We start from the raw sequence: 23,795 nt of genomic DNA, 5'->3' as shown, positions 1-23,795 counted from the left end.
TCAACCCACCTCCAAACTGTTCGTTGATCCATCTCAGACTCACGCCTATTTACTCCAAGCTTGGTGTTCCTGGATATATACTTGCTCTGCCCCTTGTTCATTTACAGGAGTTCAGTTTGTCTTCTTTAAATATTGTTCATCGTTGCTGTGCAAACCTTCCCTTAAATTCCTTACTTATCAGATTCCAGCACTGGTTGCTCTTGTGTCCCCGTTTATCAACCTCCATCAGTTGTCTCCACCTTCACCCTCCCCTCCCCTCCCCTATCTGGTTCCATCTTCCTTTTATTGTCTGCTTCCACCTATCCCGCACCTGCCTCTGTCTCCCAAATCCACCCCTCTCCCTCCCCCTCCTGGCTCCTCCTGCTCATCATCCTTCACCCCTCTTAATCCACCTATCACCTACCGCCCCCTGTCTCACTCCCCCTTCTTTATACTAGCCATCTCCCTTCTCCACTCTCAGTCCTGATGCAGGGTCTTGACCTGAAACGTTGACTGTCCATTTCCCTCCACAGACACTGCTCAACCCTGAGTTCCTCCAGCAGACTTCTTTGCTCCAGATTCCAGCATCTGCAGTCTTCCCTTAAATTGTTGTGTAAAATCCTTAGCAAAGTTGACGCCAGGCCATTTGTGTTTCTTGAGGTTTTATTGGATTGATTTAGAACAATCACTTGATGTAACTTGCCTGCATTTCTTTCCGAAGGTTCAAAGCCTCTGAAGAAATGCAACATCCTCACTGAGCACTGGGAAACCCTGGCCCAGGACCACCTGGTGGAAATGAGCATTTGGAATGGTGCAGAGATTCCCCCCCCTCCCCCCCCAAACCATGTGCGAGGAATGTACAAAGCCCTGCTAAATCAGCAGAAAGAGCTCACCACCTGAAAAGCTACCTACCCAGTCAGACACCACTTGCCCCCTCTGCAGTTCCCACATTGGTCTCGTCAGCCACCCCTGAAACCACACAACTGGATTGGAAGCAAGTCACCCTTGATCCTGGGTGACTGCCCGAGATACGGCAGGGAAACAGGCCATTTAGCTCACCATCTCCATGCTGACCAGTGCACACCCATCATAATTAATCCCAATTTCCAGCACTTGGCCCGTAGCCCTCTATGACTGGTGATTCAAATGTTCGTCTAGACACTTCTTAAATGCTGTCAGCGACTCTGCTTCCACCATTCTCTCAGGAAGTGTGTTCCAGGTACTCTCATCTCTCTGGGTGAAGAAGGTTCCCCTCAGATCCCCTCTAAATCTCCTCCCCCTGACCTTGAATCTATGTCCTCTAGTTTTATCTCCCTCTGACATGGGGAGAAGTTTCCTGCAATCTACCCTCTCTGTACCCCTCATCGTTTTATATACCTCACTCATGTCCCCTCTTAAGCCCTTCCGCTCCAGGGAGAACAGACCCAGCCTCTCCAGTTGCTCCTTGTAACTGAAATGCTCCATCCCAGACAATGTCCTGGTCATGGACAGGTACGGCACAGAAATGGGCTCTTCAGCCCACCAAGTTTTGCCGACTACCAAGCACATATTTCGACACTAATCCCACCTTAACCCATTTTATTCTCCCCACACTCCCATCAACTAACCCCCAGATTCTACTCCTCACCTACACCGTACTTACAGTGGCTGATTAACCCGCCGACCCCACACGTCTTTGGGATGTGGGAGGAAACCAGAGCACCTGGGTGAAACCCACGCAGTCACAGGGGGAACGTGCAAACTCCACATAGACAGTGCAGGGGGTGAGGATCGAACCCGGGTCACTGGAGCTGTGAGGCAGCGGCTCTACCCGCTGCACCTTTGGATCCTTTGTCTTCTGGGCGGGAGTTTAGCATTGAGCAACCTGCCTCGACTCAGTGGTGCTCCTGGACAGAGATACCATGTCATGATCAGCTCCAAACAGTGACAGAGGGGTAGAGGTACAGTCATGAACCTGGCAACCTCACTGTTTCAAAATGGTGCAAAAACATTCTGATTAATCCACACCCTGCATTGGAACCGTGGCCTAAATGCAGCTTCCCAGGCCGTGCATGACCCTGGACTATCACTAATATGACCAGCAGGCACAAGCAGCAACACGTTTTTGATCAATGCCATACCTTGTTGGTTTGAGCAGAATGATGTTGAACTATGAACAACGTTGAGCTGACCACCTGTGGCACCAACCGCAAGCTTGATCATTTCCACATGAGGACTTTCCAACCAGAGGAACACAGTCTACCTCATTACTTCCATATTTTCGCACGACCAGAGGAGGAGGCCATCAGCCCATCAAATCTTTACCATCTCTCAGATCAATGACATTAGTCCCACTTCCCCATTTATATCCCTGCAACCTATTTTCTCTCAACATGCATTTCAGCTCCCTGCAGATTCTACCACTCACCTACACACTGGGGGCAATTTACAGCAGCCAATTAACCATCCAACCTGCACGTCTTTGGGATGTGGGAGGAAACACACACAGCCACAGGGAGAACATGCAGACTCAACACAGACAGCGCCTGAGGTCAGGATTGAAACAGAGTCTCTGGAGCTGTGGGGCAGCAACGTCGACTGCTCTGTCACTGGACATTCCAAGAGGTATATCCTTGAACCCGCCATCCCAGTAGCAGCATGAAGTTGATGACTAGATACATTAACCCAGGCTCAATTAATTAGCCTAGAATAATCCCAGACATGAGGCAAGGCAACCAGATGTAGTGAAGAAGCCACCACCTCTACCAGGTAGAAGGACAAGGGCAGCAAAATCCTGGGGAACACCACCCCCTGGGAGTTGCCCTCCAGGCCACACACCATCCTGACTTGGAAATACATCGCCGTTCCTTCACCGTCGCTGGGTCAAAATCCTGGAGCTCCCTCCCTGACACCACTATGGGTGTACCCACACCTCAGGGACTGCAGCGGTTCAAGAAGGCAGCTCACCACCACCTTCTCAAGGGCAACTAGGGAGGGCAATTAAATGCTGGTTCAGCCTGCGAAGCCCACATCGCTTGAATGAATATATATAAAAAAACTTAGGTCATCTGTTTGTTTTAAGGGTGTAACACTTAGTAAGCCCCAGGTACCATCGAGTACATGCTTTAAGAGGTGGTGCCTCAAGAAGGCAGCATCTATCATTCAGGACCCTCACTATCCGGGACATGCCCTCTTCACATTACTACTATCAAGGAGGAGGTACAGGAGCCTGGAGACCCACATTCAATGATTCAGGAACAGCTTCTTTCCCTCCGCCATCAGATTCCTGAACAGTCCATGGACACTAGCTTGTTATTCCTTTTTCGTGAACTATTTATTTATTTTTGTAATATATCGATTTTTATGTCTTTGCACTATACTGCTACTGCAAAACAACAAACTTCACGTCATATAAGTCAGAGATAATAAACTTGATTCTGAATTCTCTCTGTTTGTAAGGTGGACGACCGGTGAGACTGAATGAGAAAAATGATTCATAGATTCAGAGATTCATAGAGTCACACAGCATGGAAACAGGCCCTTTGGCCCAACTGGTCCATGCCTACCAAGATACCTCATCCCAAGCCAGTGCATTTGGCCCATAACCTTGTCTTTTAAAACTTCTTAATATACCTGCCTCAACCACTTCCTCTGGCAGCTTGTTCCACCCTTTGTGTAAAAAAAAATTTGTCCCTCAAGTTCCTATTAAATCTTTCTCCTCTCACCTTAAGCCTGTGCCCTCTAGTTCTTGATACCCAAACTCTGGGAAAAAGACTGTGTGCATTCACCCTGTCTATGCCCCTCATGATTTTATACACCTCGAGAAAATCACTCCTCAGTCTCCTATGCTCCAAGGAATAAAGTCCGAGCCTGTCCAACCTCTCCCCATAACTCAGTCCCTCAAGTCCTGGCAACCTCCTGCAAATCTTTTCTGCACTCTTCCCAGTTTAATAACATCTTTCCTACAGCAGGACGACCAGAACTGAACCGAATACTCCAAGTGTGGCCTCACCAGCGTCCTGTACAACCGCACCCTGACCTTCCAAATTTTATACTCAGTACCCTGACTAATGAAGGCCAGCGTGCCGAAGTCCTTCTTCACCACCCTGTCTACCTGTGACTAAATGATGATGGAGCTGGGTGGAAGAGGGTGATGGAGAAATTAGTTAACAGCAAAAAATTGTTCTGGACAAGGAGAAGAATGAGTTCCAAAGACGTGTGGGTGGGTAGGTTAATTGGCCACCGTAAATCTCCCCTCGTGTATGGATGAGTGTAAATGGGTGCCTGATGCCTGGTAGAATCCTGATGAGCCAAAAGGTCTGTTTCTGTGCTGTATGACTCTATGACTATAACTCAAGTTCTCAGAAACATAGAATTGTGAATGTGGGAAATGTGAAGTTCAAGATCTTATTCAGATTTGTTGAGATCAATATGGGGTCAGGAAGGCTGAGAAAACAGGACAGAGGTTTTCCCTAAAATAGGCACCCAGTCTAGATTTGGTTTTCCCATGTTGGGGAAAAAATATGCAGCAAGTGGTCCAATAAAATTCCATTAAAAAGCCACAACCATAGAAACCATAGAAAACTACAGCACAGAAAACAGGCCATTTGGCCCTTCTAGTCTGTGCCAAAACATTATTGTGCTAGTCTCATTTACCTGCCCCCAGCCCATACTCCTCCAGACCTCTCTCGTCCATGTATCTATATCAAGAAAGTGTTAAACTCAGGTAGCTGAATGTGAAGGATAGAAACTGAAGTTGTTCTCTGCTTTTGAGCCATTCATTAGCGATGCACAATCCACACATTGCAACCCCTGGATAAGTTTGCTTGATTCCCATGCTTGTTCTCTTCCTAGTGATACACACATTATGTGATTACAATGAATATTAATTAATATAAATGCATGGATACAATTAACAGAAAATGCCAGATTTTTCATGTTTTCACATACAGTAGCTTTTGTGCTTTCTTTTGATAATGAGTGGGTTTTTTGGGCAGAATGCCAACATTTCAGTCTGGTTCCCATCCACACATGGCAGGGTGCCACAGTGATAGTGGGGAAATTCTTCCACAAGACAGGAGAGAAAGTTGAAGCTCTGTCCCGTAAACCAGGCAGTTGGCTTGTACTCTGGAATACTGTGGGCTGGGGTTCCTTGGGAATGCCAGGGACTGGGAGGAATGTGGGGAAATCCAGATGTGGGAGGGCCATAATCTCCTGATTGCAACAGGGAGGATATTCATGGAATTAAAGCACAGAACCCTTTGGCTCATTAAACCTACACCAGCTTTATTTAAGAACAATTACTTTGACCCATGCCCTGCACAATTGCCCCCACAATTCTGCATTTTTTTCCCCTCAAGTACTTCTCTGATTCCATTGCAAACATTTAGGTTGAGTCTGTTTCATCCAGCCATTTCCTAATTACTCACTACATTAAAGGAAACTTTACTTGCATCACTTTTTGTCCTTTTTCCAACCAACTTGAGCCTATGGAACTCTGCAACTCGACCTTTCTGAAAAAGTTGTTCCCACTGCCTGGGTCCTCCCAGAATTTTGAACACCTGTGGTTAAATCTGCTCTCAAACCTCTCTGCTCCAATGAAAACAATCTCAGCTCCACCACACTATCCCTGTAACTAAAATGCTTAACACCTGGAACAATTCCAGTAAATCTTTCCCAACCCTCTCAAAGCTCTCCACATCCGTTTCCAAAGTGCAATACTCAGAATTAGACACAATTCTGTGAATGTGGTTAAACCAGTTTCATAGAGTTCTGACATGACGTTTTGGCATTTGTTCTTCATGCCTCCATTTATAAGCCCGTGATCCTGTTTATTTTTTAACCAATTTCTCAACCTATTCTGCCAACGCAAATGAAAATCAGACAGGCAAACTTGCTTTGTGTCTTCCTTCTCAGTTACGATGAAGGGTCTTTGACCTGGAATGTTGACTGTTTCTCTTTCCACAGATGCTGCCTGACCTGCTGAGTATTTCCAGCATTTTCTGTTTTTATTTCTGCCACCTGGTCAGTGTGCAGTTGCTGCGTGCAGTTCTGGCCACCACACTATAGGAAGGTTGAAAGTAACCTGACTAGTTGCATCATGGTCTGGTACGGCAATTCGAAAGCGCAGGAATGTAAGAAACTGCAGAGGGTAGTGGACTCTCCCCAATACATCATGGGCACATCCCTCCCCACCATCGGGAGTATCTACAGGAGACGCTGCCTCAAGAAGGCAACATCCATCATCAAAGATCCCCACCATCTGGGCCATGCAATCTTCTTGCAGCTACCATCGGGCAGGAGGTACAGAAGCCTGAAGTCCCACACCACCAGGTTCAGGAACAGCCACTTCCCTTCAACCGTTCGGTTCTTGAACCAACCGACAAAACCCTGATAACTACAGTTTAGCAACACTATGACCACTTTGCACTAAAATGGACTTTGTTTTTTTATATCTAATTGTGTTTTCTTGTAAAAATTGTGTCTACTTTATGTGTAATTTATGTTTTTCTTGTGAATGTTGCTGATATAATGCTATGTGCCTGTGATGCTGCTGCAAGTTTTTCACTGCACCCGTGCACACGTGCTTGTGCATGTGACAATAAACTCGACTTTGATTTTGATTTTGAGGATGTGACAGTGCTGGAGAGGGTGCAGAGGAGATTCACCAGGATGTTGCCTGGGATGGAGTGTTTCAGTTATGAGGAGAGACTGAAGAGCTTGGATCTGTTCTCCCTGGAGCAGGGGCGAAGAGGGTACATGATTGAGGTTCATAAAATAATGAAGGGTATAGATAGGGTAGACTGCAGGAAACCTTTCCCCATGTCAGACGTAGAGAAAAATAGAGAACATAAATTTAGGGCAAGGGGTAAGAGATTTAGAGGGGACGATTTAGAGGACTTTGTTCTTGCCTGTGATAAATTCTGCAAAATGTCCATCCATTTCAGCAGTCTGCCTTTGTCCTGATTTAGGTTGGTTAAGCAAGTAGACAAAAATTTGTGGGAGGTTGTTAGGTTGACCATGTTGGTAGGAAGAAGAGAAAAGCAGAGGTTGGCTTCAGAATGATGGAATGAAAAGGGATCCTCGTACATGAGAAAAAGAAAGTTAGGATGCAGGTAGAGCAAGTTATCAGGAAGTTGGCCTTTATTGCAGGGGGAAGAGCATAAACGTGGGGAGTCATAGAGAAATACAGCAGGGATACGGGCCCTTCAGCCCAACCAGTCCGTGCCGACCACGGTGCCACCCAGCTTGTCCCAATTTCCTGCATTCGGCCCATATCCCTCCAGGCCTCGCCTCTCCAGGTACCTATCCAACTGTTTCTTAAATGATACTATTGTATCTGCCTCATCCACTTCCTCTGGCAGATCATTCCATATACTCACCACCCTCTGCATGGAAAAGTCAACCCTTAGGTCCCTTTTAAATCTTTTCCCTCTCACCCGAAATCTATGCCCCCTAGTTTTGGACTCCCCTACTCTGGGGAAAAGACTGTTACCATCCACCTTATCTATGCCTCTCATAATTTTAAACACTTCTGTAAAAATAAAAATCCCTCATTTTCCAATGTTCTAAGGAATAAAGACCTAGCCTGGCCAACCTCTCCCAATAACTCAGGCGATCTAGTCCTGGAAACATCCTCATAAATCTTTTCTGCACTTTTTCCAGCTTCACAGGGTGACCAAAATTGTACACAGTGCTCCTAGTGTGGCCTCAATGACTTATATAACTGCAACATAATGTCCCAACTCTTCTTACAACTGTACAGGGCATTGGTGAGACCGAAGATGGAGGATTGTACAAGTCTGGGAGGGAATTGGAATTGGAAATGGTTTCTTATTGTCACATGTCCCAAGGTACAGTGAAAAACTTGTCCTGCATGCCGTTCGTACAGATCAATTTATTACCACAGTGCATTGGCTGGTTGGCAGGAAGCAAAGGGTGGAAATAAAAGGATCTCGTTCTGGTTGGTTACCGGTTACTAGTGGTGTGCCGCAAGGGTCGGTGTTGGGGCCTCTCCTTTTTACCTTGTACATCAATGATTTGGATGATGGAATAAATGGTTGTGTGGCTAAGTTTGCGGATGACACCAAGATAAGTGGAGGAGTAGGGAGCATAGAGGAAATAGAAAGAATGCAGAGGGACCTAGACAGTTTAGGAGAATGGGCAAGAAAATGGCAGATGAGATTCAATGTTGAGAAATGTGCAGTTGTACACTTTGGAAGTAGAAATAAGCGGGTAGATTATTATCTAGAAGGAGAGAAGATTGATAGTGCGGTAGTACAAAGGGACTTGGGGGTACTTATACAAGATACCTTAAAAGTTAACCACCAGGTTGGATCGGTGGTTAAGAAAGCGAATGCTATGTTGGCATTCATCTCGAGAGGTATAGTGTATAAAAGTAAGGAAGTGTTGATGAGGCTCTACGGGGCGCTAGTGAGGCCTCATTTGGAATACTGTGCGCAGTTTTGGGCCCCGCATCTTAGGAAGGATGTGCTGACGTTGGAGAGGGTTCAGAGGAGATTTACGAGAATGATTCCAGGAATGAAAGGGCTTAAGTATGATGAGCGTTTGTCGGCTCTTGGACTGTACTCGCTGGAGTACAGAAGGATGAGAGGGGACCTCGTAGCGACATTTAAAATGTTGACAGGTAAGGATAGAGTAGATGTGGCTAGGCTGTTTCCCTTGGTGGGCGTGTCCAGGACCAGAGGGCACAATCTTAGAATTAGAGGGTACAGTTTCAAGACAGAGATGAGGAGAAGTTTCTTTACCCAGAGGGTGGTGAAATTGTGGAACTCCTTGCCACGCACAGCAGTGGAGGCCAGATCAGTGGGGGTGTTCAAGGAGGAGATAGACAGATATCTAAATAGTCAGGGTATCAAGGGATATGGGGATAAGGCTGGCAAATGGGATTAGAATAGTTTTTTTTTTTCTCTCTCTTTTTTTCCCACCCCATTTCTTTTTCCCTTTTCCTTGGAGCAGACTCGATGGGCCGAATGGCCTGCTTCTGCTCCCTTATCTTGTGATCTTGTGAAAACAATACAGAATGCAGAATAAAGTGTCAGAATAAAGGAGCGACAGAGAAAGTGCAGTGCAGGTAGACTATAAGGTGCAAGGTCATAATGAGGTAGATTGTGAGGTCAAGAGTTCATCTTATCGTACTAGGGGACCATTCAATAGTCTTATAACAGCAGGATAGAAGCTGTCCTTGAGCCTGGTGGTACGTGCTTCCAGCCTTTTGTATCTTCTGCACGATGGGAGGGGAGAGAAGAGAGAATATCCGGGGTGGGTGGAGTCTTTGATTATGCTGGCTGCTTTACTGAGGCAGCGAGAAGTGTAGACAAGAGTCCATGGAGGGGAGGCTGGTTTCCGGGATAGATTTACATTGGAGGCAACTCAGAGTAGTTCAATAGGTTGTTTACTCGGAGATGTAGAATGTCTTGTCAAGAGGAAGAAAGAACCTTACATAAGGTTTAGAAAGCATGGATCAGACAGGGTATGGAGAGTTACAAGGTAGCCAGGAGGGAGCTTAAGAATGGACTTAGGAGAGCTGGAAGGGGGCATGAAATCCCCTTGGCGAGTAGAATCAAGGAAAACCCCAAGGCATTCTACATGTATGTGAAGAATAGGAGGATGACTCAAGTGAGGGTACGGCCGATCAGGGATAAAAGAGGAAACATGTGCCTGTATTGTGTTCACCCTGTTATCGGAGCAGGATAAAATGTTGGCACAACATTGTGGGCCGAAGGCCCTGTACTGTGCTGTATGTCGTATGTTCTAAGGGCCTGGTTCAATGCCGTATGACTCTAGATCTCTAAGGGGTTAAGCAGGTTGGAACTACCCTCATTGTTTAGAAGAGTAGGAGATGATCTTATTGAAACACAAATGATTTTAAAGGAATTTAAAGGGTTGATGTGGGAATTTAGAATAAGGGGTCACCCATATACGGAGGTGAGAAGGAATCTCTTCTCTCTGAAACCTTTAGAATTTTCTACCCCTGTGGAGGCTGAATCTTTAAATCAGCTTCAGAATACAGAAGAGATTCATCAGGGTGTTGTCTGGAATGAGCTGTAGTGATATGGAGAGATGGATAGGCTGGGTTTATTCTCACTGGAATGTAGGAAGCTGAGGTGTGACCTTTCAGGGGGTTTATACGATTATTAGGAGCATAGGTAGGACAGATAGGCAGAATCTTTTTCCCAGGGCAGGGGAATCTAGAACTAGGGGGCACAGGTTTAAGGTGAGGGGAGGAGAAATTTAAAGTACATCTGAGGGGCAAGTTTTCACCACAGAGGGTGGTGAATATCTAGAATGAGCTGCAAGAGGAGGTAGTGGAGGCAGATACAATGTTTGAAAGGCATTTGGACAGTACTTGGATAGGAAGGGTGTAGGGGGATAGACACCAAATGCAGGCAACTGGAACTAGCGTAGAAAGGTGGGCTATAAGGGCCTGTTTCTTGTTGAATGATTCTATGATTTAAGACTGATAAAGATGGTTTATTTTGTTCTATAAGAGAGTCAAAGGTTATGAGGAAAAGGCAGGAAAATGGGACTGAGGTTAAGGTCGAATCAGCCATGATCTTATTGAATGTTGGGGCAGGTTTGAGGGGCCGAGTGGTCTATTCCCACTCCTATTTCTTGTCCTCTTGAAGTCCAACACTATCTTCATGTTTACCACTCTCTCAAGTTTTATGTCACCTGTAAATTTTGAAATAGCACCCTGTACACTTAAGTTCAAGTTATTAATATGGATGAAAAAAAAAGAACAATCCCAGCACTGACCCAATTGTCCACACTCCTGGAACACAAGAAACATTCCTTCGCATGGCATCACAGGTAGACAGGTTGGTGAAGAAGGCATTTGGCAAGCTGGCCTTCATCAGTCAGGGCACTGAACATAGGAGTTGGGAAGCTATGATGCAGTTGTATAAGATGTCGGTGAGGCCACACTTGGAGTATTGTGCACAGTTTTGGTCACCATATTATAGGAAAGATGATATTAAACTAGAAAGAGTGCAGAAACGATTTACCAGGATGTTGCCTGGACCTAGGGACCTGAGTTACAAGGAGAGGTTGCATAGATTAGGACCTTATTCCTTGGAACGTAGGTGATTGAGGGGTGACCTGATAGAGGTGTATAAGATCATGAGGGCATAGACAGGGTGAAAGCACACAGTCTTTTTCCCAGGGAGGGGGTGCTAAAAACAAGAGGGCAGAGGTTTAAGATCAGAGACGAGAAATTTAAAAGGGACATCAGGGGCAGCTTCTTCACCCAAAGGGTGGTGCGTACTTGGAATGAGCTGCCAGAAGTAGTGGTTGAGGTGGGAACATTAGCAACATTTAAAAGCCATCTAGATAAGTGCATTGAGGGCTAAGGGCCAAACACGGGCAGATGGGACTGGGCAACCAGTCCTGATTCCATGCTGAGTGAATCTATGACCCTGCATTTCCCTGTTTCCAGTCCCGAGATGGATTTGTTTCCATGCTGTCACTGCCTCTTTTATTCCATGTTTGAATTTTGCTGACGTTATTGGTGGGTGTTTTTAGTTATATGAAGGTTCCATGTACAAAGTATCCGTCATCCTTCCCTCATTAAACATCTTTTATCTCATTGAAGAACTCAGTCAAATTAGTGAACTGTGAAATACCTTTAACAAATCTGTGCAGGCTTGTCCAATTTATAATTAATTTTGTCCCTGATTATTGTTTTCAGTGGTTTCCCCAGCAACAGGGGTAGACTGACTAGCAAGTAGAGGATCATAGAAAATTTATGAAATTTATGATGCAGAAGGAGACCTTTCAACCTAGCATGTTGGCGCTGGTTGAAAATTAGCCAACCAACCCCATTCCACTTTCCAGCACTACGTCCATGGTCCTCCAGGTAAAGTCAACAGAGAGATGGTGAAGAATGCTGCCTCTACCACACTTTTTGGCAGTGAGTTCCAGACCCTGTCCACAGTCTGAATGAAAAAATATTTCCTCATTTCTCCACTATGCCCATTGGTTTCTGACTGCTCTGCTAGGAGAAAAAAATCTTTTCTCTATACTCTGTTGAACACTTTATAATTTTATATATCTCAATTAACTTTCCCTTTGGACTAATCTCTTCCAAAGAAAACAATCCAACTTATCGAATCTTACCTCACAGTTACAACTTTCCAGACTTGGAAACATCCTCGTAAATCCTATCTTCACCTCCTTCAGCACAATCTCTCCTATAATGTGGAGGCCAGAATGTGGTACTCAAACTGTGGCCATACCAGCGATGAAGCACCACCTCCCTGGTCATCAATGCCTCATGTAATAATTTCATGGAAATAGTGGAGAAAACACGTTTACATTGAATGAGCAGCTGAAAGAAATCAGCATTAGTTAAAAAACACAGTAATGGTACCATTAATGGGACTTAAAGCTGATAAATCTCCAGGACCTGCCTCCCAAGGACTTGAAGGAGATACCTGTGGAACGAGTGGATGCACAATTGTCATCTTCAAGAATTCCATGAATTGGAAGATGGCCAATGTAACCCCAACTATTTAAGTAAGGAGAGAGAGAGAAAATAAGGAACTAGCAACTAGTAAACCTGTCATCAATATAGGGCAATTGCTGGAATCTAATATGAAGGTAGAGGTAACAGGGCATTTAGAAGTTAGGAAGGAGATTGGCTAAGATCAACATAAACTTATATTTGACAAATCTGTTGCTATAATCAACAAACTAGATAATTGGAGCAAGTGGATGTGGTGTTTTCACTCTTTCAGTGAGGGCTCCATAAGAAGTTACAAACCAAAAGTAGAGCACATGAGTTTGGGGGTAATAAACTGGATTGAGGGGTGGTTAACAGACAGAGAAGCGGAATAAAGGGGTCATTTTGGAGTTGGGAGGCTGTGACTTCTGAGGTACTACAGAGAGTTCACATTCTATATTAATGATTTTAATGAGGGGACATATATAATATATCCAAGTTTGCTGCTGATATGAAGCTGGGTGGCTGTGGTGGGCTATGAGGCAGATGCAGAGAGGGTTCAGGGGGATGTAGACAAGGTCAGCTAATGAACGAGGACATACCAGGTAAAATATGTGGAAAAATGTGAGGTCATCCATTTCAGTAGAAGTGGGATTGAAAAACACTAAAGGAAAAACACTAAAAAACACTAACAGCAAGGTATTAGGAAGGTAAATGGTACATTGCCCTTAATTGCAAGAGGATTTGTGTGCAAGAAAAGAGACATTTTGCTCCAATTATATTGGGCTGCACCCGGAATCTTGTGTATGAGTCCAGTCCCATTATTGAAGGGTATACTCACAGTAGAAAGCGTGCAGCAGTAGTAGACCAGTTTAATTTATTGAATGGGGAGTTTGTGATATGAGGAGAGATTAAGCAGGCTGGGCCCATACTTTCTTGAGGTAAATTGGTTTAATATTGTCAGTTGTACTGAGGTCCAGTGAAAAACTTGTCTTGCCTACCGATCGTACAGATCAGTGCATTACATCAGTGCAATAACAGAATGGAGAATAAAGTGTTACAGTTACAGAGAAAGTGCAGTGCAGGTAGACAATAAGGTGCAAGGTCATAATGAGGTAGATTGTGAGGTCAGGAGTCCATCTTATCATACTAGGGGACCGTTCAATAGTCTTATAACAGTGGGATAGAAGCTGTCCTTGAGCCTGGTGGTACGTGCTTTCAGGCTCTTGTATCTTCTGCCCGATGGGAGATGGAAGAAGAAAGAATGTTTGGGGTGGGTGGGGTCTTTATGTTATGACAGTGTCCATGGAGGGGAGACTGGTTTCTGTGATGTGCTGAGCTGTGTCCACAGCTCTCTGCAGTTTCTTGTAGTCATGGGCAGAGCAGTTGCTGTACCAAGCCGCGATGCATCCAAATAGAATGCTTTCTATGGTGCATTGATAAAAATTGGTGAGGGTCAAAGGGGACGTGCCAAATTTCTTTACCCTCTTGAGGTCAAAACGATTTGGGGATTATCTCACTGAAACATACAAAATTCTTACAGGGCTTGAGAGGGTAGATGCAGAGTTGGTGTTTCCCCTATCTGGGGTGTTGGAAATTTGGGGTTATGGCCTCAACATAACAGTTGGTCATTCAGGATGAGAAGAAATGTCTTCAGCCAAGAGGCTGGTGTAAGCTCTCCCGGAGATAGCCCTTCAAGACACAGATCCACAGATTTTTTGATACTAAGGGAATTAAAGGTGGGAAAGTGGTACAAAGGTAAAAGGTTAGCCATGATCTCATTGAATGGCAGAGCAGGCATAAAGGGCCAAAAGGCCTACTCCCTATTGGCTAGTTCTGCTACCTTTTTTAGATCTATGCACAGAAACACCCAAGGTCTCTGTTCTCTGAATACTCCTGTTTATTATATTCACTGGCCTTGTTTCAGCTTCCTCATGTGCATAACTCACATTTTTATGGATTAAATGACATAATTAATTTAAATAGCAGTGCCTTAGGGAATATTGGGGAACAGAGGGGCCTTTGTGTCCAAGGATCCCTTATGATGGCAGCATAGGTAGATAAAGAAAGCACACAGGTATCTCTCTCTCTCTCTCCATGTATATCTAGGTCCCCCTCTCTCCCTCCCTTCCTCTGAGGGTCTCTCCATTCTTCTCTACCCAAGGGTCTCTCTCTACCTCTCCCTGAAAGTCTTTCCCTCCCTCCCAGAAGGTCTCTTCCTCCCTCTCTACCTGAGGGTCTCTCCCTGAGTGCCTTTCCCTCCCTCTCCCCAGGGGTCGCTTCATCCCTCTCCCCGAGGGTCTGCCCAAGGGTCTCTCCCTGCCTCCCCCTGGGGTCTCTCCATCTCTCCTCCTGGGGTCTCACGCTCCCTCTCCCTCCCTTGCTCCCTGAGGGTCCGTCCCTCGCCCTGTTCTCTCCCTCCTTCCCTCTCCCGAGGTCGGTCCCTCCCTCCCTCTCCCTGAGGGTCCCTCCCTCTCTCTGAGGGTCTCCCCCTACCTCCCTGAGGGTCCCTCTCTCCGGGTCCCTCCCTCCCTTTCTCCCTGAGGGTCGCTCCCTCCCTCCCCCCTCGCTCTCCTTCTCCCTGAGGATACCTCCCTCCCTCTCCTGGGGTATGCTCCCTCCCTCCCTCTCTCTCCCGGAGGTGCGCTCCCTCCCTCCCTCTCTTTCCCGGGGTGCACTCCCTCTCCCGGGGGTACGCGCACCCTCCCTCTCCTGGGGTGCGCTCCCTCTCCTGGGATGTGCTCCCTCCCTCTCCCGAGGTGCGCTCCCTCTCCCAGGGTGCGCTCCCTATCCCGGGTGCACTCCCTCCCTCCCTCTCCCGGGGGTACGCTCCCTCCCTCTCCCGGGGTGCGCTCCCTCCCTCCCTCCCTCTCCCAGGGGTGTGCTCCCTCCCTCTCCCGGGGTGCGCTCCCTCCCTCTCCTAGGGGTGCGCTCCCTCCCTCTCCCGGGGTGCGCTCCCTCTCCCGAAGTGCGCTCCCTCCCTCTCCTAGGGGTGCGCTCCCTCCCTCTCCCGGGGTGCGCTCCCTCTCTCTTAGGGGTGCACTCCCTCCCTCTCCCGGGGTGCGCTCCCTCTCCCGAAGTGCGCTCCCTCCCTCTCCTAGGGGTGCGCTCCCTCCCTCTCCCGGGGTGCGCTCCCTCCCTCTCCCGGGGTGCGCTCCCTCCCTCTCCTAGTGGTGCGCTCCCTCCCTCTCCCGGGGTGCGCTCCCTCCGTCTCCTAGGGGTGCGCTCCCTCTCCTAGGGGTGCGCTCCCTCCCTCTCCGTGGGTGCGCTCCCTCCCTCTCCCGGGGTGCGCTCCCTCTCCTAGGGGTGCGCTCCCTCCCTCTCCCGGGGTGCGCTCCCTCCCTCTCCTAGGGGTGCGCTCCCTCCCTCTCCTAGGGGTGCGCTCCCTCCCTCTCCCGGGGTGCGCTCCCTCTCCTAGGGGTGCGCTCCCTCCCTCTCCCGGGGTGCGCTCCCTCCCTCTCCTAGGGGTGCGCTCCCTCCCTCTCCCGGGGTGCGCTCCCTCCCTCTCCTAGGGGTGCGCTCCCTCCCTCTCCCGGGGTGCGCTCCCTCCGTCTCCTAGAGGTGCGCTCCCTCCCTCTCCCGGGGTGCGCTCCCTCCCTCTCCCGGGGTGCGCTCCCTCCCTCTCCCGGGGTGCGCTCCCTCCGTCTCCTAGGGGTGCGCTCCCTCCCTCTCCCGGGGTGCGCTCCCTCCCTCTCCTAGTGGTGCGCTCCCTCCCTCTCCCGGGGTGCGCTCCCTCTCCTAGAGGTGCGCTCCCTCCCTCTCCCAGGGTGCGCTCCCTCCGTCTCCTAGGGGTGCGCTCCCTCCCTCTCCCGGGGTGCGCTCCCTCCCTCTCCTAGTGGTGCGCTCCCTCCCTCTCCCGGGGTGCGCTCCCTCGCGCCTCGCACCGCTCCGCCCGCGCGCTTCCCGCCCTAACGGTCCCCGCCCCCGCGCCCGTCCCGCGCCTGCGCCTTGGCTCCGGGGCGACCCGCGGGCCTGCCCGCGCCTCCTGTCAGTGCCCGTCGTCCCTCAGTCTGCGTGTGTGTGGGGCGGGCGGGCAGGCAGGGCTTCCCCACCGTTCGCCAGTCGGTGCTGCCGTCGAGGGAAGGTCGGAGCGCCGGGGGCCGCTGTCCGCAGGCCTCATCCCCGGGAGCGGCTGGAGCCCTCCCCGGAGCTGGTTCACCCCCAGGGGATGGAGCGGTAAGCGGCTCTCCCACTGAAGCCTCGGCGCCCGCAGTCCCTGGACCCCGGGAAACCCGGTGAGTTATTGGGGGCGACACTTGCCCGATGCCCGAGTCTCATCTATTTTAAGTCTGTGATTCCCGTTTGCCGAGTTTTCCGGCGTCATGCTGAGTAATTGTGAGTTGAATTTGCCGGAATTGGAGAGTTTGGGTCATTCGTTTCTCCTGGGGAGTTTTTAATCCACTTTCTTGACCCCCTTTCTAAACTAGGGTACTATCTTCGTCTTTTTCTGGCGCAGGTTTAGCTGTCAGCCTTGCGGGCAGGGCTTCATATTTAAACCAAAGCAGAAATGTGTTGCGGCGTTTTTTTTTAATGAAGCAGGATGTTTTTGGTATTTTGCCCAGTTATTTCCATTCACTTAATAGCCTGGTTTCTTCTCTGTGGGGTGGCACGTCGTTTACTAAAACAAGTCACTCAGGCCAGCCAGTCAGTGATCCTCCTGTCTTATCTCGGTGCACCAGCGCATCTCTCTGGTTCCTTCTCCCTTGTGCTAATCTATACTCAACCATGAACCATGGACTCAACCTCTCCCATGACAGCTAGTTTTCTGGTTAAAAATGTTTTTTTTTTCCCCCCTGAATTCCTCATACGATTTCTTGCCGACCTTCTTGTGTTTATTATTGGAAAAAACTCACTCTGCGTCTGTTGTATGATTCTGTGGAAATCCTTTCATAATTTTGTCAAGTTTTTTTTCGAGAGAAAATATTGCTGTGTGAAATCATCATGCTTGCTCGCCCAACAGCACTCTTAACACTTAAAGGCACATTAATGTACTTGAGGTACTTTTTACAGCGCAAAGATTATTTGGCGGAAATGGTTTATACGAGACGTTCTTCACATGGCCCTCCTTCAATTCCAGCTATTTTAAGTTCTCTTGCCCTTTACCCCAACCACTCAATTATATAGGTACTTGCAACCATACTTTGGGTTAAGAAATTTTTCTTCTTTTGGATTGTTTGCCTTCTAATTATGATACCTAGTTTTATATTCTCCACAAGCAGAATAAATGTTCTACCATAATTTCCCATCAGCATTTAAAAAGGCTTTGCATTTGTGCATTTTTTAAATATCTTCAGGGAAAATCTGATTTTTTTAAAAATTCATTAAACAGATAACAGCAATAATTAAGAATGTCCTAATCATGTATCTGTCAGTTAGGGTCCATAATGCCATTTTACTGCAGGTTTATTAGAGTCAAAGAATCATACAGCATGGTAAAAATCCCTTTGGACATCATGCCTGTGTTGGTCATTGAATACCTACCTATACTATTCCCATTTTCCAGCACTTGGCCCACATCCTTGTGTGCTTTGCCGATCCATGTGCTAATCTAAATACTTCAAAAAATATTGTGAGTCTACTTAGGTGGAAAAATTCTTCAGATCCTCTCTAAATCTGCTACCTTATATTAGACCTATGCCCTCTGGTTATAGAAATGTCTGCTAAGGGAAAAGTTTTTCATTATCTACCCTATCTATATTGCTGTTTGTTTTGTATACCTCAATAAGCTTCCCACACAGCCTTCTCTGCTCCAAGGAAAACAAACCCAGCCTATCCAGTCTCATCTCAAAGCTCTGTCTCCTGATGTTCTAGCTGCTCCACCTTGGACAACCTCCTGAATATCCTCTGCACCCTCTCCAGTATAACCACATCCTTGTGTGATGCTCAGAAATGAACACATTGCTTAAGTTATGACTTAACTGATGCTTTACAGGGATGCACTTGTATTCTGTGCCCCAGCTAATGAAGGCAAGTATCCTGTATGCCTTGTTAACCACCTTGTCTATCTGTGCTGCTGCCTTCAGGGATACTTGGATATGGACACCAAGTTCGCATTGTTTCTCAGTACTTCCTATGGTCCTTCCATTCGTTGTGTATCTCCTAGCCTGGTTAGTCCTCCAAAAATGGAAAGATCATTGTGCTTTCTGAGGGACCAGTTGATGAATGTATTTTAGGTTTGTTTCTTTAAAAAAAATGGAAGATTTGTTTTGAATACAAGATCAATTCAATTTTTACATTTTCACAGTATTAATTATATTGCTAATTTAAGAGAAAATTTAATTTAGCTAAAAAATTACTGTTATTGTTTCTATGAGATTTACCTTTTCACTTATTTAAGCAAGGCATTAAAACATTTCAAGTGAATAGATTTGTGTATTTAATGATGCTTTTGGAAACTCTCAACATTTACTTTCTGACCCCATTGGTTCTAGTTTCCAAACTGCTTTTTAGGTCTGTGAACCAGTTTCTTTTTAATGATTAAAGGAGATAAGAAAGTAATGTATTGAACTTTTGATTTTGAGGTAAAGTGCCCAAGATATCAGCGTTGACATTTCACATCTGGCGTATTATGTCCACTTGGAGATGTGAAGACCTTTAGGGGATGGTAGAGAAGAGATTTACTTGAGTAATTCCAGGGAAAGGAATTTTAGTCACCGAGCACAGAAACAGGCTCTTCGGCCCAACTGGTCCATGCCGACCAAGATGCCCATCCGAGCTAGTCCCATTTGCCTTTATACCCATATCCTTCTAAACCGTTTCTATCCATGTACCTGTCCAATTGTCTTTTAAAAGTTATCGTACCTGATCTTGTGCATAAACTGGAGAAGCTGGGGTTGATTTCCTTGGAATAGTGGAGGTCAAGGCGGAATGTGATAGAAGTATTTCTGATCGTGGGATTATACAGAGAAAAACTGTTCACATTGGCAGAAGGTCAAGAACTAGAGAACATGGAATAAAGGATACTAGCAAAAGGACCACAAGCGACAGAAGGGAAACCTTTTTACGCAGCAATTGGTTAGGATTAGGAATCCATTAGGAAACTTGATGGATATTCCTGTGTTTCATTAGAATCCTAGATATACAGTGCAGAAACTGGCCCTTCACCTCAATTCGTCTGTGCCGACTAAGGTGCCTTCCTGAGCTAGTCCCATTTGGCCCATTTCCCTCTCAACCTTTCTTATCCATGAAACTGACCAAATGTCTTTTAAATGATGTAATTGTACCTGCCTCTACCATTTCCTCTGGCAGCTTCTTCCATATACCCACCACTCTCTGTGTGGAAACGCTTGCCTCTCGTGTCCCCTTTAAATCTTTCCCCTCTCATCTTAAAGCTATGACCTCTAGTTTTAGACTCCCCTACCCTGGGAAAAAGACTGTGACAACCCATCTTGTTGATGCCCATCATGATTTTATAAAACTCTATAAGGACACCGCACAGCCTCCTTCGTCCCAGGGAAAACAGTCCTTGTAACTCAAGCCCTCCAGTCCCACCAACATCCTTGTGAATCTTTTCTGCACACTCTCTAGCTTAATCACATCCTTCCGATAGTATGGTGAGCAGAACTATACACAGTATTCCAGGTATGGTCTCACCAATGTCTAGTACAGCTGTAATATGACGTTCCAACTCACGTACTCAATGCCCTGTCCAATAAAGGCAAACGTGCCATATGCTGCCTTTACTACCTTGTCTATCTGTGTCACCACTTTTAAGGAACTGTGTACTTGTCCCTCTAATTTTCTCCATTCTACAGCACTCTCCTGGGCTCTGTCATTTCCTGTATTATGTCCTGGCCTGGTTTAACATCCCAAAATGCATCACTTTGTACTTGTCCAAGTTAAATTCCATCTGCCGTTCCACTTTCCCAGTTGACCTAGATCCTGTCATAACCTTAGACAACTTTCTTCACTGTACACTATACCACTAATTTTGATGTCATTCGCAAACCTATTAATCATGCCACCTACATCCTCATTCAAATTGTTAATAGATTCTTTCAATGATTATGACTTCTAGATATCAATGTAGAATTCCCATCAGAGAAAAATTACTGTGGAAATATACTAAGAATGGGTTACTTAGATAATCTACTTCTGTGGATTGAACTCTTCCTCAACCATCCTCAACTATTTATTACAATGGAATCATTTTCTGGTGTTGTTCTAGCTGTGGGTTTCTTCATCGACTAGTAGGGGAGGAATTCAAGCATTAAATGGCCAAAGCTTTCAGACCATTAATTTATGTGGTTGGTGAATTACGTGAATTAATTGCAAAAGTTTCGGCATCTGAGAGGCTGAGATTCTTTTTTGAAGCCCCAAAATCTGAAAGTCACTCTGAAGTGAAAACAAAACCTTTCAAAGTGAAAACAAAATCTCAGCAGAACCATTCATATTCTCTGGGTACTGAAAACATTGTACATCTTATGAAACGTGTTTGAAGTGTGGTGATATAGGAATCATACAGCTAATTTACACACAGCACCAACAAACAATACAATAAGCTGCAGATAATGTTTTACTTGAGGTTATTGCTGCAATTAGTCTGGTGCATTTGAACAGATTGATTCCAGTGCTGCCTAGATTATCGAAATAAAATTGTTAAAGTTTACAATGTAAGAAGACAGCAGCTGTTTAAATATATAGCACTCCTGTAGTTTTTTTTTATTGTATTTGAGCTTTTAGTATTTGTGATCTTGGGTAAATACAGTGTACCATGGAGCCTCAAGGCTGCATGTCATTATCTCAGTGGTTATTGTAGGCAGCATCTGTGGAAAGAGGTAATACAGTATATCAGATTCCCAGCACTGCAGCCTTTGTGTCCCCACCTTCACCCTCCCCTCTTCCCACCTGACTCCAACTGCCCTTTTGTTTTCCTTGTCTGCTTCCACATATCACCCACCTGTACATGTCTCCCAATTCCACTCCTTCCCCTCCTGGCTCCTTCTGCCCATCATCCTTCACCCCTTCTGGGTCCACCTATCTCACCCCTCCCCTTCTCTTTACACTGCCCATCTTCCCTCTCCACTCTCAGTTTGAATACAGGGACTCGACCTGAAAAGTTAACAATTCCTCCCCCCCCCCCCCTTGCCACTCCCACTGCTGCTCAACCCACTGCATTTTTTTTCACTGTTTGCAAATTGTTGCATTTTCCTACATTATGATGATGACTGAGCTTATTTTTATGTCGAATTATAGAATTGTAAAATGGATAAGTCAACAAATAACTGCAAACAAGTTTCAGACCTGTGGTTTTCAGGGTGGCTAGAAGGCATCTTTTCTGTCCCTTTCAAGACATTCAGAGGAGCTTAGAGCCAATAATATAATTTTGATGAAATGTAACCACTGTTGTAATGTTGGAAATAACACCATCAATTTGTTGCACAGACTTGCACAGAAAGCTTTACATCAAATATTATATAATTTATTTGGTGAAAGGAATGGTGTTCTGCTGGGAATCTCCATAAACTGATGTAAGTAGATTATGTTTGTAAAGCTGGATTATTCTTAATTTAAAAGCAGTTGTTTGTGGGATGTGGGTGACACTTGCAATACAATACAATACAATATGGAAATCAGCTCAATGCTTCAAGGAGTGGAGCCATGAATAGTGGATTGTGATGACAGCTTCTCTTCTCTAAGGGTCATCAGTGAATCAGTTGAGTTTTTGGACAAGTTGCTTGGTCATTTGTTCCACTGTTAGCTCACGTATCACATCTTGTAAGTCTGAAGTTTTATTTTATTCACTTCTTGGGATCTGGACATCAGTGGTAAGTGCACCATTTATTTCCCATGAGGAGATGTTGGTTATGAATCTGGGTTGTGAGCTTCTGCACTACATGCAGATTTCCTTCTAAACAGTGCCACCCCTTACTTTAAACCTGTACCCCATAGAACCATAGAAAACTACAGCACAGAAAACAGGCCATTTGGCCCTTCTAATCTGTGCTGAAACATTATTCTGCTAGTCCCATCTACCTGCCTCCAGACCACTCTTGTCCATGTATCTATCCAATTTACTCTTAAAAGTTAAGAGCGAGCCCGCATTTACCACATCAGATGGCAGCCCATTCCACACTCCCACCACTCTTTCAGTGAAGAAGTTCCCCCTAATGTTCCCCCTAAACCTTTCCCCTTTCACCCTAAAGCCATGTCCTCTCGTAATTATCTCTCCTAATCTAGGTGGAAAGAGCCTACTTGCATTAACTCTTTGTCTATGCCCCTCATCATTTTGTAAACCTCTATCATATCTCCCCTCATTCTTCTCTGCTCCAAGGAATAAAGTCCTAACATGCTCAGTCTTTCCCTGTAACTCAACTCCTGAAGACCCGGCAACATTCTTGTTATTATTCTAGTAATAGACATCTTTGCAATAGGGAACAGTTTATTACTATCTACCCTATCTGTGCTGTCTGTAATTTTGTATATCAAAAAGTAAGGATCCCTGCACAAATCTGTGTGGTACACCACTGGTTTCTATTTATAAGAACAACCCTCCATCATCACTGCTTCCTATAACCAAGTGAATTGTGAATCCAATTTTCCTTGGATCCCACTGCTCTAACCTTTGGGACTAGTCTCCCAAGTGGGATTTTGTCAGAAGCCGTACTGAAATCCATGTAGTCTATTAGCCATACCTCCCTCATCAATACAGCTTTTTATATCTTTGAAAATTTCAATCAAATTGGTCAGACAGGGTCTCCCCCTTAAAAAGCCATGCTCACTATCTTTGATTAACCTTTGCCTTTCCATGTCTAGATTAATTCCTTTCCTCAGAATTGTTTCTAATAGTACCCCTAAACACTGATTTTAAGCACCTGGAATGATTGCTCTACCCATTGAGGAATGAAGGGGTAAGAGTTTGGTCATGGCTTGCCTGCAACATAGATACCTGAGGTAGAGAGGAAGGGCAAGAATTTTTTAAATTAATAGAGATTCATAATTGGAACTAAATTTTTAAGTTCCCCCATGTACCATCATGGACTTGCATTCATACAACAGCCCTAACTGTGCTGGATGCCAGGGGTTTAATGGATGTCTTTTGCAGCCTGTGTTTGGAGGGTGTACCTGAGGGAAACATGAGCGTTGTATTTCTCTCATTTGCCTGGTGTTTTAATATTTCCACTTTTTAGCTGTTGTGTTGCAGGATTTTGTCAATTAGGATTCATTATTCCATTCAAAATAGTGTCTGTTCTGACAGCATGCTGTAATTTGCCCACATGAATTTTTGAAAGCTGGTATAATGTGTGCAGTTATGTTATTCTGTACCACTTGAGATGAGAACAGCATTCAACAATCTTGTAATTTTATCCTTGCAAATTTTTGTTGTGCCTGCAGGGAATGTTATTTGCTGTGGTGGATATGAATCTTTAAGATA

General features: G+C 45.8%; 1 protein-coding gene across 1 annotated transcript in view; it reads left to right on the top strand.

Moving 5' to 3' along the window:
* Positions 1-16,375: 16,375 nt before the first annotated feature.
* Positions 16,376-23,795, top strand: part of LOC127572644 (leukemia inhibitory factor receptor-like) — a 199,841-nt gene continuing 192,421 nt past the window's right edge. The window contains exon 1 of the mRNA XM_052020119.1: positions 16,376-16,656. The gene's annotated coding sequence lies outside the window, so the exon portion shown is untranslated. The remainder of the gene's footprint in view (positions 16,657-23,795) is intronic.

The sequence above is a fragment of the Pristis pectinata genome, chromosome 7 (genome assembly GCF_009764475.1).
Source record: "Pristis pectinata isolate sPriPec2 chromosome 7, sPriPec2.1.pri, whole genome shotgun sequence".
NCBI classification, from domain to species: Eukaryota; Metazoa; Chordata; class Chondrichthyes; order Rhinopristiformes; family Pristidae; genus Pristis; species Pristis pectinata.
The sequence above is the reverse complement of the archived record's forward strand: the minus strand, read 5'-3'. Positions and strand labels throughout refer to the sequence as shown.